The 17,948-nt window shown below is 39.5% G+C and overlaps 1 protein-coding gene across 7 annotated transcripts in view; it reads right to left on the bottom strand.

Annotated features, from left to right (window-relative positions):
• The window catches only part of SLC44A5 (solute carrier family 44 member 5), a 443,676-nt gene that overhangs the window by 211,362 nt on the left and 214,366 nt on the right, over positions 1-17,948 (bottom strand). The window lies entirely within an intron of this gene.

Raw genomic sequence — 17,948 nt, 5'->3', positions numbered from 1 at the left:
AATTATGGTAATTTTGGGGAATGGGGAGGTGGCACGTGCCATAATGAACAATAACAGCATCCTAATGCTTCAAGTGTCACATATGTTAAACAAAAACACTAATGCTTTCTATGAACACCCCATTCTCTGGTGCTTTATCAGACTTGCCAACTCATTAATTAGAGCTATTGAAAAGAATTCCCTCTACAGACCTCATGGGCAGAAATTACAATGCTTGGTCTCCCCATTGATTTTTCACCAGTCAGACTAACAGTAGCAAATCATTGAGAGTCAGAGTTGGGGTAAAGATTCCAGGGCAAGCGAACATTTGTAAATTGTGTTCCCTTGGGAAAAATAATAATAACGATAATTAAAATAGCAACCAACTTTTGAACACTTACTATGCACCAGGTGCCATGTTTCATTTATGTTATCTCATTTAATATTCACAACGAGCCTGCAGTAGTTACAATAATCAGTGCACTTCTAAAAATGAGAATCCAAGGTTCCCAGAGGCAACGTGAACTTTTGGGTCTAATCTTTGTTTAAAGTTACACTGCTAGTAAGTGGGGAACCTGGAATTCAAACTTAGGTCTGTGTGCTCCAGAGTTCATTTGTAATCAATACAACTACTAGCCTCCAGTAATATCAAATGTATGAGAAAAATAAAGATTACTCATAACGTTTTCAGGATATTCCCCACCACCACACACACACCTTTAAAACAAGCAACACTGACCCACCTTCATTAGGATGGTAAGCATTATTAGGGACATACAGGTTTCACACTCACCATTTAAAAAGCTAAGTGAAGTGCCCAAAATATCATAAAATGGCCATCTCTTGCTGATTTTCTTAAAATAGTATGTACGTGCAAGGATTGGCACCTGAGAGGTAGAATAAAATGAATAAAATGTCAAGATCCAATATGGACTACCTTTTTCCTGTTGCTGGGCCCTAAATGACCGAGTCTGCCTTTAATGTCCCAAATACATTTTTAAAAAACAACAAACTTCGAGGTTCATGGTTATCTTAAAAGGTTACGTATCATAGCTCTTCTTATCATACACTTCTAATCATATTTTAGCTTATATAATAACAGTGGTCAGCCTCTGCCTCCAGCCCTCTACTCCAATTTTCTCCAGCTCCCTCAGCTATATAAACTAGTAAATTCCATCTGCAGACCCAGTCCCATTTGGAATCAGTGCTAGGTATAGCAGGAAGCATGTCAGTAATCTCAGACCCTGCCGATGAGAGGAGAAGGGAACTGGTAGTTACTATAATGTAGGTGTTTCACAGATGAAGTTAAATCCTCTTAACAACTATACACTGTGTCATATACCCCATTTTACACGAGAATACTGAAACTAGGATGGTGAAAATATTTGACCAACATTGTACCTTGTCATTGGTTAAGGAACAAACAAAGCAAACAAAGAAAACAGGATCTAGGTGGTCTCCACCTCCCAGGCTAAATTCCATACAGTATAGCTTTGACTCCTCTTTCTCAATTTTGCATAATGAATCAAGAAAAGCAAAGTTCATATCTTGGCATGATCAGTTTACAAGATGGTTGAGCCTGCTTTCTGTATCATCTTTTTCAAAAGTTGTTTAGGAGAACATTCGTATCTCATGTAGGCTGCCTTCTGGTATCTGCGTAAGATACCAAAACCATGCTATTTTGACCTTGACAACAGCTGGGAAGACTGGAATCTAGTGTGAGAGAAGTTCTTGGACATTCACCCTGCCTGCTTATATCTAGTTTAGTAAATTTAGAATGAAGTTTCAGACTAGGAGCCAAAAGAGTCATACTTTCCAGTTTTATTGCTGGGCCTTTTACCACACTTTATTCCCTTTTGTCTTTCTTGCTTGGAAGGTCTGTTCAGGGGGATGAGAACTGGTAGGAGATGGAGGTGGAGGAGCGGGTAGCAATGAGTGGAACTCATTGATGTGAGTCCTGCTCCTATTGTGTCATCCTGAGACCTTATTAAAAAGAGGCAAGACTCTAGACCCATAATCAAGCACAGCATCACTAATGATGGGTCAACCACATGTTGTTTCTCCTGATGTAAGGCAATAGAGTTTATACGGCATACCTAGCTAGGATGTATTCTGGCTCAAAATACCCAACAGGAGCCACCACCAATGATTTAGATTAAGTGTAACCTACACATAGGAAATGAAGATAAACAAACTAAATGAAATCACTGGAAAGGAACTAAACACATCCAGAAAGTGGAGATATTCTCCAGGGCAATAGGTCAGTGTCAGAGGAAAAGGGGAGTGTGCTAATCAGAAGAGACTTCAGGGACATAGCCACCAGATGCAAGGTCTGGCCCTGGATTAGACCCTGATTTGGACAGAATGTGGTAAATACAGTGTTGGGGGACAATTGGGGCAATCAGAATATAGAATGAATATTAGCTAAATTTAACATTTGTTGTAATGGAAAGATGGAAACTCTTAACAGAAAAAAAGCAGGTAGCAAAAAGCATGTAAAAGCAAAATCTCATTATTGTAAAAATATTGTATATCTGGAAGGAAATATAATAACGGTTATATCAGTGGTGATTAAAATATGTTGCTTTATTTAGTTATATTTTACTTTGATGTTTTCTTTGACTTTCTGTAATGCATGTAAAACTGCTTTTATAAGCAATCTACAGATTATTTTACAAAAAAAACCTGCACTCATATGTTTATTGAAGAACTGTTCATAATACCAAAGTTATTGAATCAACCTAAGTGTTCATCAACAGTAGGTTGGATAAAGAAAATGTGGTACATATACAACCATGGAATATTATGCTGCTGTTCAAAAGAATGAAATCACGTCCACAGCAGCAACATGAGTGAAGCCGGAGGCCATTATCCAAAGTGAATCAGCACAGAAACAGAAAATCAAGGACCACATTTTCTCACTTACAAGTGGGAGCTAAACAAAGGGAACAGGTAGACATAAAGATGAAAACAATAGACATTGAAGACTCTAAGAAAGGAGAGGAAAGGATGGGGATACAAGGGTTGAAAAACAACATATTAGGTACTCTGTTCACTGTATTTGGGTGATGGGTTCCATAAAAGTCCAAACCCCAGCGTTATGCAATATACTCACATAACAAACCTGCACATGTACCCCTGAATCTGTAATTTTATAAAACCTGCTCTTACTAGTAGGTAGAATCTTCAGGAATTAAACCCAAAGGTTATGCATTTTTAAGTACGACCTTTACTTCTATTCACTCTTTGGGCTTCAGGTGCCAGGGATGAGTCTCTGCACTCATTTAACATTTGAGTTGCTCTAGCATTCTTGTCACTGTCAGCAGGTTTCCCTCACCCCCTGTGTTGGGCTCATCAATGTGAAAGTCTGGGCTTCTGCCTTAGTTGCTTTGCCCAGGGCTCCATTCCCCTTTCCTGAGCCCACCTGCTTGGCTTTGGCCTGAGGTCCTACCTCACTTCTGCCAACCCCAAAGACTGAATCCCACTCTTAGAACTCCAACTCTCTGACTTGACTATGTCTGTGAGTAGAGAGAAGGCTCAGAGCCATGATGCTGCCATTTATTTGAATTTCCAGCATCTTCTCATGGCAAGGACTGCCACTGCTGTGCCTTGCCTGTCAAAATGGATTCTTTTTGATTGCTGTTGTCTCTCCAAACTATGCCTGAACTTGGCATGCCTATTATACTGCAATAGACAAGGCAACTGCTCTCGTAAGGTGAGCCTCTGAAGCTGGCTTCATTTCCTACTCTGTCCTGGCTTCCACCCTCCTTCTAATCACTGGCTGTTGCTATAGAGCCCTGAAGCCTGGAAGCCCAAGACAGAGCTGATGCCAAGTCTGCATCATTTGAGAAAGAGGCTGGTTATAAACTCACTACTTAGGGCAAGAAATGGAACCAGGGTAAGAAGACAACCATGTCCAGAGGCTTATTATTTCCTTCCTTTAATTTATTCACTCATTTAGCAAACATTTACTGACCTCTAACTGGATATCAAATACTATGCTGGGCACTGGAACTACATAGGTGAACAAGAGGATCTCTGTCCTCATGGAGTTTTTTATAATGCATCAGGATGATAGATCTTAAGCAAATCAGCATACCAATCATTATTTCCTTGCAAATGTGACATGATAGGTGCTGTGAAGAATAAACACAAGGTGTGAAGACAGAATTTAATCTGAAATTTAAAGGATGAGTAAGAGTTTGCATGATGGTTGGCAGCCTCAGCAAAGGACAAGCATGGGCAGAGATCCTATGATGGGAAGGAGCTTGGCATCTAGGAGGAACTGAAACAAGGCCTACATGTGGCTGGAAGACACTGGGCGAGGGGCTGAGTGGTGTGAGCTGGGGCTAGAAAAGTGGGATGGGAAGGAGAACGAACGCATTCGACTGTCATATAGAAGGCCCCAGCTGCTCCCCACCTAGATGCCCTTGTAAACATATATACTGCAGCATGGAGGTTTGAGATGGACCTGAGGTTGCTGAATATCACCTGTAACCTTCTGTGTTCTCAAAAAAAATTTGCTGCTGTGTCCAAAAAGTAACAGCATTCTGGGCATCATGGTTGGGCACTAGAAACAAAACAAAACTCATTATCCTGTGCATCAGTAACCTGTTTTGCAATTCTAGCAGACAAAATTGCAAGAAAAATGTAGTGGAGTTAGAGATGGCCCAGAGAAAGGCAACAGAGAAAGGGCTAAAAAATGTGATCCACACATGAAGCACCTCACCAAGAGAGAAGAAAGTTGACAGTTAAGATGACCAAAGTCTACAAAATCATAAAGCTATAGAATGGTTACAGGGGAAAGGAAGTTGAACACAACATTTTGATAGTTAGAAATAGTGTATGTGTGTTTTGAAATGTATAAGGTTTGAAAACTCATAGCCTGAAAAAAATACATTTTGGACAGATGAGATAATGTTCTGTTTTCTGTATAGTCACAGGGGAGTCCAAGAGGCCTGGCCTAGTACTGCCTCTCACTCATTATGGCTTTGGGGCAAAGAAGGATCCTGAGTTTGTTTCCTCTTCTGTAAAATGGGATGGAGCTTTTTCACGGGGTTGTTTTAAGAAACAGATGATATTTGAAATATTCACTACAAGAGGTGGCTGGCAAGATGGCCAAATAGAAACAGCTCTGGTCTGCGGCTCCCAGCGAGATCAACACAGAAGGCAGGTGATTTCTGCATTTTGAACTGAGGTACCCTGCTCATCTCATTGGGACTGGTTAGACAGTGGGTGTAGCCCACAGAGGATGAGCTGAAGTAGGGTGGGGCATCACCTCACCAGGGAAGCGCAAGGGGTTAGGGAACTCCCTCCCCTAGCCGAGAGAAGCCATGAGAGACTGTCCCAAGAGGAATGGTGCATTCTGGCCCAGATACTACACTTTTCCCATGGTCTTCACAACCCACAGATTAGGAGATTCCCTCAGGTGCCTACACCACCACACCACCAGGGCCCTGGATTCCAAGCAGAAAACTAGGCAGCTGTTTGGGCAGACATTCAGCTTAGCTGCAGGAGTTTTTGTTCATACCCCAGTGGTGCCTGGAATGCCAGTGAGACAGAACCATTTACTCCCCTGGAAAGGTTGCAGAATCCAGGGAGCCAAGTGGTCTAGCTCAGTGGATCCCACACACATAGAGCCTAGCAAGCTAAGATCCACTAGCTTGAAATTCTTGTTGACAGCATAGCAGTCTGAAGTCAACCTGGGACACTTGAACTTGGTGGGGGGAGGGATGTCCACCATTACTGAGGGTTCAGAAGGCGGTTTTCCCCTCACAGTGTAAACAAAGCTTCAAAGAATTTCAAACTGGGCGGAGCCCACCACAGCACTACAAAGACACTGTAGCCAGACTGCCTCTCTAGATTCCAATTCTCTGGGAAGGGCATCTCTGAAAGAAAGGCAGCAGCCCCAGTCTTATCTATAAGATAAGCCCCAGGCTTATCTATAAGCCTATAGATAAAATGCCCATCTCCCTGGGACAGAGCACCTGGGAGAAGAGGCAGCTGTGGGCACAGCTTCAGCAGACTTAAATGTTCCTGCTTGCTGGCTCTGAAGAGAGCAGCAAATCTCCCAGCACAGTGCTCGATCTCTGCTAAGGGACAGACTGCCTCCTCAAGTGGGCCCCGACCCCTGTGTCTCCTGACTGGGAGATACGTCCCAGCAGGGGTCGACAGACACCTAATAGAGGAGAGCTCTGGCTGGCATCTGGCAGGTGCCCCTCTGGGACGAAGCTTCCAGAGGAAGAAACAAGCAGCAATCTTTGGCTGTTCTGCAGCCTCTGCTGGTGATACCCAGGTAAACAGGGTCTGGAGTGGACCTCCAGCAAACTCCAGCAGACCTGCAGCAAAGAGGCTTCACTGTTAAAAGGAAAACTAACAAACAGAAAAGAATAGCATTAACATCAACAAAAAGGATGCCCACACAAAAACCCATCCCAAGGTTGCCAACATCAAAGACCAAAGATACATAAATCCACAAAGATGAGGAAAAACTACAAATACCACAACACCTCTTCTCCTCCACAGGATCACAACTCCTCACCAGCAAGAGAACAAAACTGGACAGAGAATGAGTTTGACAAATTGACAGAAGTATGCTTCAGAAGGTGGGTAAAGCAGCATGTCCTAACCCAATGTAAGGGAACTAAGAACGTTGCAAAAAAGTTAGAGGAATTGCTAACTAGAATAACCACTTTAGAGAAGAATATAAATGACACGACGGAGCTGAAAAACACAGCACGAGAACTTCGTGAACCAAGCACAAGTATCAATAGCTGAATTGATCAAGCAGAAGAAAGGATATCAGAGACTGAAGATCAACTTAATGTAATAAAGCATGAAGACAAGATTAGAGAAAAAAGAATGAAAAGGAATGAACAAAGCCTCCAAGAAATATGGGACTACGTGAAAAGACCAAACCTACATTTGATTGGTGTATCTGAAGGTGACCAGGAGAATGGAACCAAGTTGGAAAACACTTTTCAGGCTATTATCCAGGAGAACGTCCCCAACCTAGCAAGAAAGGCCAACATGCAAATTCAGGAAATACAGAGAACACCACAAAGATACTCCTGGAGGAGAGCAACCCAGAGACACATAATCGTCAGATTCACCAAGGTTAAAATGAAGGAAAAAGTGTTAGGGGCAGCCAGAGCAAAAGGTCGGGTTACCCACAAAGGGAAGCCCAGTGGTCTAAGAGTGGATCTCTCTGCAGAAACCCTACAGCCAGAAGAGAGTGGGAGGGAATATTCAACATTCTTAAAGAAAAGAATTTTCAACCCAGAATTTAATATCCAGCCAAACTCAGCTTCACAAGAAAAGGAGAAATAAAATCCTTTATAGACAAGCAAATGCTGAGAAATTTTGTCACCACCAGGACTGCCTTACAAGAGCTCCTGAAGGAAGCACTAAATATGGAAAGGAAAAACCAGTACCAGCCACTGCAAAAACATACCAGATTGTAAAGACCATTGACATTATGAAGACACTACATCAACTAATGGGCAAAATAACCAGCTAGCATCAAAATGACAGGATCAAATTCACACATAACAATATTAACCTTGAATGTAAATGGGTTAAATGCCCCAATTTAAAGACACAGACTGGCAAATTGGATAAAGAGTCAAGACCCATTAGTGTGCTATATTCAGGAGACCCATCTCACGTGCAAAGGCACACACAGGCTCAAAATAAAGGGATGGAGGAAGATTTATGAAGCAAATGGAAAGCAAAAAGAAGCAAGGGTTGCAATCCTACTCTCTGATAAAACAGACTTTCAACAAACAAAGAAGAGAAGAGACAAAGAAGGGCATTACATACTGGTAAAGGGATCAATGCAACAAGAAGAGCTCACTATCCTAAATATATATGCACCCAATACAGGAGCACCCAGATTCATAAGATTCATAAAGCAAATTATTAGAGACCTACAGAGACTTAGACCCCCACACAATAACCGTGGGAGACTTTAACACCCCACTGTCAATATTAAACAGATCAATGAGACAGAAAATTAACAATGATATTCAGGACTTGAACTCAGCTCTGGACCAAGTGGACCTAAAAGACATCTGCAGAACTCTCCACCCCAAATCAACAGAATATACATTCTTCACAGCACTACTTTGCACTTATTCTAAAATTGACGACATAATTGGAAGTAAATCACTCCTCAGCAAATGCAAAAGAATGGAAATCATAACAAACAGCCTCTCAGACCACAGTGCAATCAAAATAGAACTCAGGATTAAGAAACTCACTCAAAACCATACAACTACACGAAAACTGAACAACCTGCTCCTGAATGACTACTGGGTAAACAGGGAAATTAAGGCAGAAATAATGAAGTTCTTTGAAACCAATGAGAACAAAGACGCAATGTACCAAAATCTGTGGAACACAGCTAAAGCAGTGTTTAGAGGGAAATTCATAGCACCAAATGCCCACAGGAGAAAGAAGGAAAGATCTAAAATCAATATCCTAACATCACAATTAAAGGAATTAGAGAAGCAAGAGCAAACAAATTCAAAAGCTAGCAGAAGACAAGAAATAACTAAGATCAGAGCAGAACTGAAGGTGATAGAGACAAAAAAAAACAAAAACAAAAACAAAAAAAACCCTTTAAAAAATCAATGAATCCAGGAGCTGGTTTTTGAAAAGATCAACAAAATAGATAGACCACTAGCCATACTAATAAAGAAAAAAAGAAAGAAGAATTAAATAGATGCAATAAAAAATGATAGAGGGGATATCACCACTGATTCCACAGAAATACAAACTATCATTAGAGAATACTGTAAACACCTCTACACAAAAAAATTAGAAAATCTAGAAGAAATGGATAAATTCCTGGACACATACACCCTCCCAAGACTGAACCAGGAAGAAGTTAAGTCCCTTAATACACGAATAAAAAGTTCTGAAGTTGAGGCAATAATTAATAGCCTATGAACCAAAAAAAGCCCAAGACCAGATAGATTCACAGCCAAATTCTACCAGAGGTACAAAGAAGAGCTGCTACCATTCCTTCTGAAATTCTTCCAAACTATGGAAATAGAGGGAATCCTCTGTAACTCATTTTATGAGACCAGCATCATCCTAATACCAAAACCTGGCAGTGACACAACAGAAAAAGAAAATTTCAGGCCCGTATCCTGATGAACATCGATGTGAAAATCCTCAATAAAATCAAGCAAAATAACCAGCTAACATCATAATGACAGGATCTAATTCACACATAACAATATTAACTTTAAATGTAACTGGACTAAATGCTCCAATTAAAGGCACAGACTGGCAAATTGGATAAAGAGTCAAGATCCATCAGTGTGCTGTATTCACAAAACCCATCTCATGTGCAGAAACACACATAGGCTCAAAACAAAGGGATGGAGGAAGATCTACCAAGCAAATGGAAAACAAAAAAAGGCAGGGGTTGCAATCCTAGTCTCTGATTAAACAGACTTTAAAACAACAAAGATCAAAAGAGACAAAGAAGGCCATTACATAATGGTAAAGTCATCAATTCAACAAGAAGAGCTAACTATCCTAAATATATATGCACCCAATACAGGAGCACCCAGATTCATAAAGCAAGTCCTGAGTGACCTACAAAGAGACTTAGACTCCCACACAATACTAATGGGAGACTTTAACACCCCACTGTCAATATTAGACAGATCAACAAGACAGAAAGTTAACAAGGATACCCAGGAATTGAACTCAGCTCTGCACCAAGGGGACCTAATAGACATCTACAGAACTCTCCATCCCAAATCAACAGAATATACATTTTTTTAGCACCACACCACACCTATTCCAAAATTGACCACATAGTTGGAAGTAAAGCTCTCCTCAGCAAATGTAAAAGAACAGAAATTATAAGAAACTGTCTCTCAGACAACAGTGCAATCAAACTAGAACTCAGGATTAAGAAACTCACTCAAAACTGCTCAACTACATGGAAACTGAACAACCTGCTCCTGAATGACTACTGGGTACATAACGAAATGAAGGCAGAAATAAAGATGTTCTTTGAAGCCAACGAGAACAAACACACAACATACCAGAGTCTCTGGGACACATTCAAAGCAGTGTATAGAGGGAAATTTATAGCACTAAAGGCCCACAAGAGAAAGCAGGAAAGATCCAAAATTGACACCCTAACATCACAATTAAAAGAACTAGAAAAGCAAGAGCAAACACATTCAAAAGCTAGCAGAAGGCAAGAAATAACTAAAATCAGAGCAGAACTGAAGGAAATAGAGACACAAAAAACCCTTCAAAAAATTAATGAATCCAGGAGCTGGTTTTTGGAAAAGATCAACAAAATTGATAGACCGCTAGCAAGACTAATAAAGAAGAAAAGAGAGAAGAATCAAATAGACGCAATAACAAATAATAAAGGGGATATCACCACTGTTCCCACAGAAATACAAACTACCATCAGAGAATACTACAAACACCTCTATGCAAATAAACTAGAAAATCTAGAAGAAATGGATAAATTCCTCAACACATACACCCTCCCAAGACTAAACCAGGAAGAAGTTGAATCTCTGAATAGACCAATAACAGGCTCTGAAATTGTGGCAAGAATCAATAGCTTACCAAACAAAAAAAGTCCAGGACCAGATGGATTCACAGCTGAGTTCTACCAGAGGTACAAGGAGGAACTGGTACCATTCCTTCTGAAACTATTCCAATCAATAGAAAAAGAGGGAATCCTCCCTAACTCATTTTATGAGGCCAGCATCATCCTGATACCAAAGCCTGGCAGAGACACAACCAAAAAAGAGAATTTTAGATCAATATCCTTGATGAACATTGATGGAAAAATCCTCAATAAAATACTGGCCAGCTGAATCCAGCAGCACATCAAAAAGCTTATCCACCATGATCAAGTGGGCTTCATCTCTGGGATGCAAGGCTGGTTCAATATACACAAATCAATAAATGTAATCCAGCATATAAACAGAACCAAAGACAAAAACCACATGATTATCTCAATAGATGCACAAAAGGCCTTTGACAAAATTCAACAGCCCTTCATGCTAAAAACTCCCAATAAATTAGGTATTGATGGGACGTATCTCAAAATAATAAGAGCTATCTATGACAAACCCACAGCCAATATCATACTGAATGGGCAAAAACTGGAAGCATTCCCTTTGAAAACTGGCACAAGACAGGGATGCCCTCTCTCACCACTCCTATTCAACATAGTGTTGGAAGTTCTGGCCAGGGCAATTAGGCAGGAGAAGGACATAAAGAGTATTCAATTAGGAAAAGAGGAAGTCAAATTGTCCCTGTTTGCAGATGACATGATTGTATATCTAGAAAACACCATTGTCTCAGCCCAAAATCTCCTTAAGCTGATAAGCAACTTCAGTAAAGTCTCAGGATACAAAATCAATGTGCAAAAATCACAAGCATTCTTATACACCAATAACAGACAAACAGAGAGCGAAATCATGAGTTAACTCCCATTCACAATTGCTTCAAAGAGAATAAAATACTTAGGAATCCAACTTACAAGGGACATGAAGGCCCCCTTCAAGGAGAACTACAAACCACTGCTCAAGGAAATAAAAGAGGATACAAACAAATGGAAGAACATTCCATGCTCATGGGTAGGAAGAATCAATATCCTGAAAATGGCCATACTGCCCAAGGTAATTTATAGATTCAATGCCATCCCCATCAAGCTACCAATGACTTTCTTCACAGAATTGGAAACAACTACTTTAAAGTTCATATGGAATCAAAAAACAGCCCACATCACCAAGTCAATCCTAAGCCAAAAGAACAAAGCTGAAGGAATCACGCTACCTGACTTCAAACTATACTACAAGGCTACAGTAACCAAAACAGCATGGTACTGATACCAAAACAGAGATATAGATCAATGGAACAGAACAGAGCCCTCAGAAATAACGCCGCATATCTACAACTACCTGATCTTTGACAAACCTGACAAAAACAAGCAATGGGGAAAGGATTCCCTATTTAATGAATGGTGCTGGGAAAACTGGCTAGCCATATGCAGAAAAGTGAAACTGGATCCCTTCCTTACACCTTATACAAAAATTAATTCAAGATGGATTAAAGACTTAAACGTTAGACCTCAAGCCATAAAAACCCTAGAAGAAAACCTAGGCATTACCATTCAAGACATAGGCATGGGCAAGGACTTCATGTCTAAAACATCAAAAGCAATGGCAACAAAAGCCAAAATTGACAAATGGGATCTAATTAAACTAAAGAGCTTCTGCACAGCAAAAGAAACTACCATCAGAGTGAACAGGCAACTTACAAAATGGGAGAACATTTTCGCAACGTACTCATCTGACAAAGGGCTAATATCCAGAATCTACAGTGAACTCAAACAAATTTACAAGAAAAAAACAAACAAACCCATCAAAAAGTGTGTGAAGGATATGAACAGACACTTCTCAAAAGAAGACATTTATGCAGCCAACAGACACATGAAAATATGCTCACCATCACTGGCCATCAGAGAAATGCAAATCAAAAGCACAATGAGATACCATCTCACACCAGTTAGAATGGCAATCATTAAAAAGTCAGGAAACAACAGGTGCTGGAGAGGATGTGGAGAAATAGGAACACTTTTACACTGTTGGTGGGACTGTAAAATGGTTCAACCATTGTGGAAGACAGTGTGGAGATCCCTCAAGGATCTAGAACTAGAAATACCATTTGACCCAGCCATCCCATTACTGGGTATATACCCAAAGGATTATAAATCACGCTGCTATAAAGGCACATGCACACGTATGTTTACTGTGGCACTATTCACAATAACAAAGTCTTGGAACCAACCCAAATGTCCAACAATGATAGACTGGATTAAGAAAATGTGGCACATGTACACCATGGAATGCTATGTAGCCATAAGAAATGATGAGTTCATGTCCTTTGTTGGGACATGGATGAAACTGGAAGTCATCATTCTCAGTAAACTATCACAAGGACAAAAAACCAAACACCGCATGTTCTCACTCATAGATGGGAATTGAACAATGAGAACACATGGACACAGGAAGGGGAACATCACACTCTGGAGACTGTTGTGGGGTGGGGGGATGGGGGCAGGATAGCATTAGGAGATATAACTAATGCTAAATGATGAGTTAATGGGTGCAGCACACCAGCATGGCACATGCATACATATGTAACTAACCTGCACATTGTGCACATGTACCCTAAAACTTAAAGTATAATAATAACAAAATAATAATAATAAAATAAAATACTGGCAAACCAAATACGGCAGCACATCAAAAAGCTTATCCACAACGATCAAGTCAGCTTTACCCCTGGGATGTAAGGCTGGTTCAACATATGCAAATCAATAAACATAAACCATCACATAAATGGAACCAATGACAAAAAGCACACGATTATCTCAATAGATGCAGAAAAGGCCTTCAACAAAATTCAACAGCCCTTCCTGCTAAAAACTCTCAATAAACTAGGTATTGATGGAATGTATCTCAAAATAAGAGCTACTTATGACAAACCCACAGGTAATATCATACTGAATGCACAAAAGCTGGAAGCATTCCCTTTGAATACTGGCACAAGACAAGGATGCCCTCTCTTACCACTCCTATTCAACATAGTATTAGAAGTTCTGGCCAGGGCAATCAGGCAAGAGAAAGAAATAAAGAGTATTCAAATAGGAAGAGAAGAAGTCAAATTGTCTCTGTTTGTAGATGACATGATTGTATATTTAGAAAACCCTATAGCCTCAGCCCAAAATCTCCTTAAGCTGATAAGCAACTTCAGCAGAGTCTCAGGATACAAAATCAATGTGCAAAAATCACAAGCATTCCGATACACCGATAACAGATAAACAGAGAGCCCAATCATGAGTGAACTCCAATTCACAATTGCTACTAAGAGAATAAAATACCTAGGAATCCAACTTACAAAGGATGTGAAGGACCTCTTCAAAGAGAACTACAAACCACTGCTCAAGGAGACAAGAGAGGACACAAACAAATGGAAGAACATTCCATGCTCATGGATAGGAAGAATCAATATCATGAAAATGGCCATACTGCCCAAAGTAATTTATAGATTCAATGCCATCCCCATCAAGCTACCATTGACTTTCTTCACAGAATTAGAAAAAAACTAACTTAAATTTCATATGGAACCAAAAAAGAGTCCATATAGCCAAGAAAATCCTAAACAAAAAGAACAAAGCTGGAGGCATCATGCTACCTGACTTCAAACTATACTACAAGGCTACAGTAACCAAAACAGCATGGTACTGGTACCAGAACAGAGATATAGACCAATGGAACAGAACAGAGGTCTCAGAAATAATGCCACACATCTACAACCATCTGATCTTTGACAAACCTGACAAAAACAAGCAATGGGGAAAGGATTCCCTATTTAATAAATGGTGTTGAGAAAACTGGCTAGCCATATGCAGAAAAGTGAAATTTGACTCCTTCTTTATACTTTATATGAAAATTAACTCAAGATGGATTAAAGTCTTAAATGGAATACCTAAGACCATAAAAATCCTAGAAGAAAACCTAGGCAATACCACTCAGGACATAGGCATGGGGAAAGGCTTCATGACTAAAACACCAAAAGCAATGCCAACAAAAGCCAAAATTGACAAATGAGATCTAATTAAACTAAGGAGCTTCTGCACAGCAAAAGAAACTATCATCAGCATGAACACACAACCTACAGAATGGGAGAAAATTTTTGCAATCTATCCATCTCACAAAGGGCTAATATCCAGAATCTACAAGAAACTTAAACAAATTTAGAAGAAAAACAACAAATAACCCCATCAAAAAGTGGGTGAAGGATATGAACAGACACTTCTCAGAAGAAGACATTTATGTGGCCTACAAACATATGAAAAAAGCTCATCATCACTGGTCATTAGAGAAATGCAAATTAAAACCACAATGAGATACCATTTCACACCGGATAGAATGGTGATCATTAAAAAGTCAGGAAACAACAGATGCTAGAGAGGATGTGGAGAAATAAGAATGTTTTTACACTGTTGGTGGGAGTGCAAATTAGTTCAACCATTGTGGAAGACAGTGTGGTGATTCCTCAAGAATCTAGAATCAGAAATACCAATTTGACCCAGCAATCCTATTACTGGGTATATAACAAAGGATTACAACTCATTCTACTATAAAGACACATGCACACGTATGTTTATTGCAGCACTATTCCCAACAGCAAAGACTTGGAACCAACCCAAATGCCCATCAATGATAGACTAGATAAAGAAAATGTGGCACATATATACCATGGAATGCAGCCATAAAAAAGAATAAGTTCACGTCTTTTGCAGGGACATGGATGAAGTTGGAAACCATCATTCTCAGCAAACTAACACGGGAACAGAAAACCAAACACCGCATGTTCTCACTCATAAGTGGGAGTTGAACAGTGAGAACACATGGACACAGGGAGGGGAACATCACACACTGGGGCCTGTTGGGGGCTGGGGGGCTAGGGGAGGGATAGCATTAGGAGAAATACCTAATGTAGCTGACGGGTTGATGGGTGCAGCAAACCACCATGGCACATGTATACCTAGGTAACAAACCTGCATGTTTTGCACATGTATCCCAGAACTTAAAGTATAATAATAATAATAATAATAATAATAATAATAATAATAATAATAATGTTCACTACATAGGTACTGTCACTTAATAGGTACTTGGTGAATGTTAATGCCTTTCCTTACAGACCAGAGAAGTTCTGAAAGATGGTGCTATATGAAAATAAAATAGGTGGATGAAAATAAAAGGTGATTGATTCAACTATGCATCCATAAGAAAGAATGAAATCACATCCTTTGCAGCAACATGGATGCAGCTGGAAGCCATTATCCTAAGTGAATAAACGCACAAAATACCACACGCCTTCGCTTATAAATGGACGCTTAACAATGAGTCCACATGGACATAAAGATGGGAACAATAGACACTGGAGACTCTAAAAGATGGGAGCAAGTTTTGATAAATAACCTGTTGGGTCCTATGTTCACTATAGGAAGTCCATGAGTCCTTCTCACATAGCCCATTGTTTAGTACCCAGAATATATAACTGGGTATGTGTTTTCTGGGTGAGTACACCCACAGAATGTATTGGGTAATGAGTTCAATAGAGGCCCGAACCCCAGAATTAGTCAATATATCCATGTAACAAACCTGCACATGTACTCCTTGAATCTATTTTTTTTAAAAAAAGAAAAGTGATTGATTCAGAAGAGACAGGGTCTTGTTTCTAGTGCTACCCTATCAGAACAGAGTGAGTGTTCAAAAAGAGAAAAAGGCAACAGAGAAAGGGCCAGAAAATGGCCCTACAACACTTCAGTCCAGATAGTAAAGAGAATAATATTTAGAGAGTTTTGGTTGAATAAATGAAAATAATACAAATATATTTTAATTGTTTATTATTTAAAATAATTTAGAATAATTATTTTTAAAATTATTGATATTTCAGGAAATAGCCTGAACTATGAAGCAAACATTTGCACCTCAAAATATATCCAATGGTATCACTTCCCAAAACACAATGCTACTATAGATGGTCATTGATAATTATGTAGGGCAGGAGTCTCCCAATGCTTCTTTAAGAATCATGCCCAAGGCAGCTTTGGCCCAAGGTTGTTTCAGAACTCATTCTCTTGATTGTCTAGTAGCTTTTGCCACTTCAATTAACATCCTACATGACATACATACATACATATATACTTGCAATACACACAAGCATACATTTTCCAGGATCCCTTAGCTCACATTTTTCACCTGTTCCTACCTCTCAATGCTCTCAAAATTGACCTATTCTTATTCCAATAATTCAGATATAATGTGTCTTATTTTTAAATCCTCTTACCAGATGTCTTTAATACTATAGTGTGAATTGTAGAAAGAGTATATGTTATATATGTTACACATTTCAGAGTGAAATTGCCCATATTTGTATTAACTACATTTTAAAAGATGTCCCAAAGCAGAGAAACATAACGCACAAATTTCTTGCAGAAATTGTGGCATCAGATGATGGATGGCAGGCAAAGGAGGTAAAGAAAAGGATAGACTTGGCCATAATTATGCCATCTCTGAATTATTCATGCAATTAATTACCTGCCATGCCTATTTATAAGGCAAGTCATGGGTTCCAACATATACTATCACATCTTTTCATTTGTGATAAAAAAAAATAGAAGCCAATCTCTATGCCCAACAAAAGACTAAGGGTTCATTGAATGAAGAAGACCCATGTGGTATCAACCCAAGTGAAGTCATCTTAAATAAACCCGTGTTTCTAGGAGATCATATCTTTTGTCTAGAATTAGAACTGCCTTTTGAATAAAGAAAGGTCCAGCCTCTTTCCTTATCAGCCTTTATAATATGCCATAATGGTGTGTGGCAGGGGAGCTGAGAAAAGGAAAGGTAGAAATTGGGTGGAAGATAGAATCTAATGGCCACATATAAAGTCACAAGCTTCAAAACGGTTCTCAACAGTTGGTGACAAACTGGTATAACTGATTTTTTGCTTTGTTTTGGGGGAGGGAGTTTGTAGAAATCGTGCTTATTACATTTATTTACATTTTAAATGAAAATAGATTTGTATAGTTTTCATTCATTCACCCAAAATTTCTTGAGCAGCTGCTCTGTGCTAACAGTGTGACACTAGGGCCACAAAGAAATAGTGAGACCCTGTCTCTGCCCTTCAATAGTTTGCAGTCCAGTGAGAATGAGAATTTTGTCATATCTCTTGAGGTAGTGATAGTGCATGGGGTGTAATCATTGTCAGACATGGGGAAAAATAAAAACGTGATAATCAAAGTATAGTGTGGAAGTTACCAGCTTTGGGGATTCAAACTGGACTACTGGCATAATGATGTAGCTTATTTTTCAATGCTAGAAGCATAGTCG

Source organism: Pongo abelii, chromosome 1 (assembly GCF_028885655.2).
Source record: "Pongo abelii isolate AG06213 chromosome 1, NHGRI_mPonAbe1-v2.0_pri, whole genome shotgun sequence".
Taxonomy (NCBI): domain Eukaryota; kingdom Metazoa; phylum Chordata; class Mammalia; order Primates; family Hominidae; genus Pongo; species Pongo abelii.
This window is presented reverse-complemented; position numbering and strand designations above follow the sequence as displayed.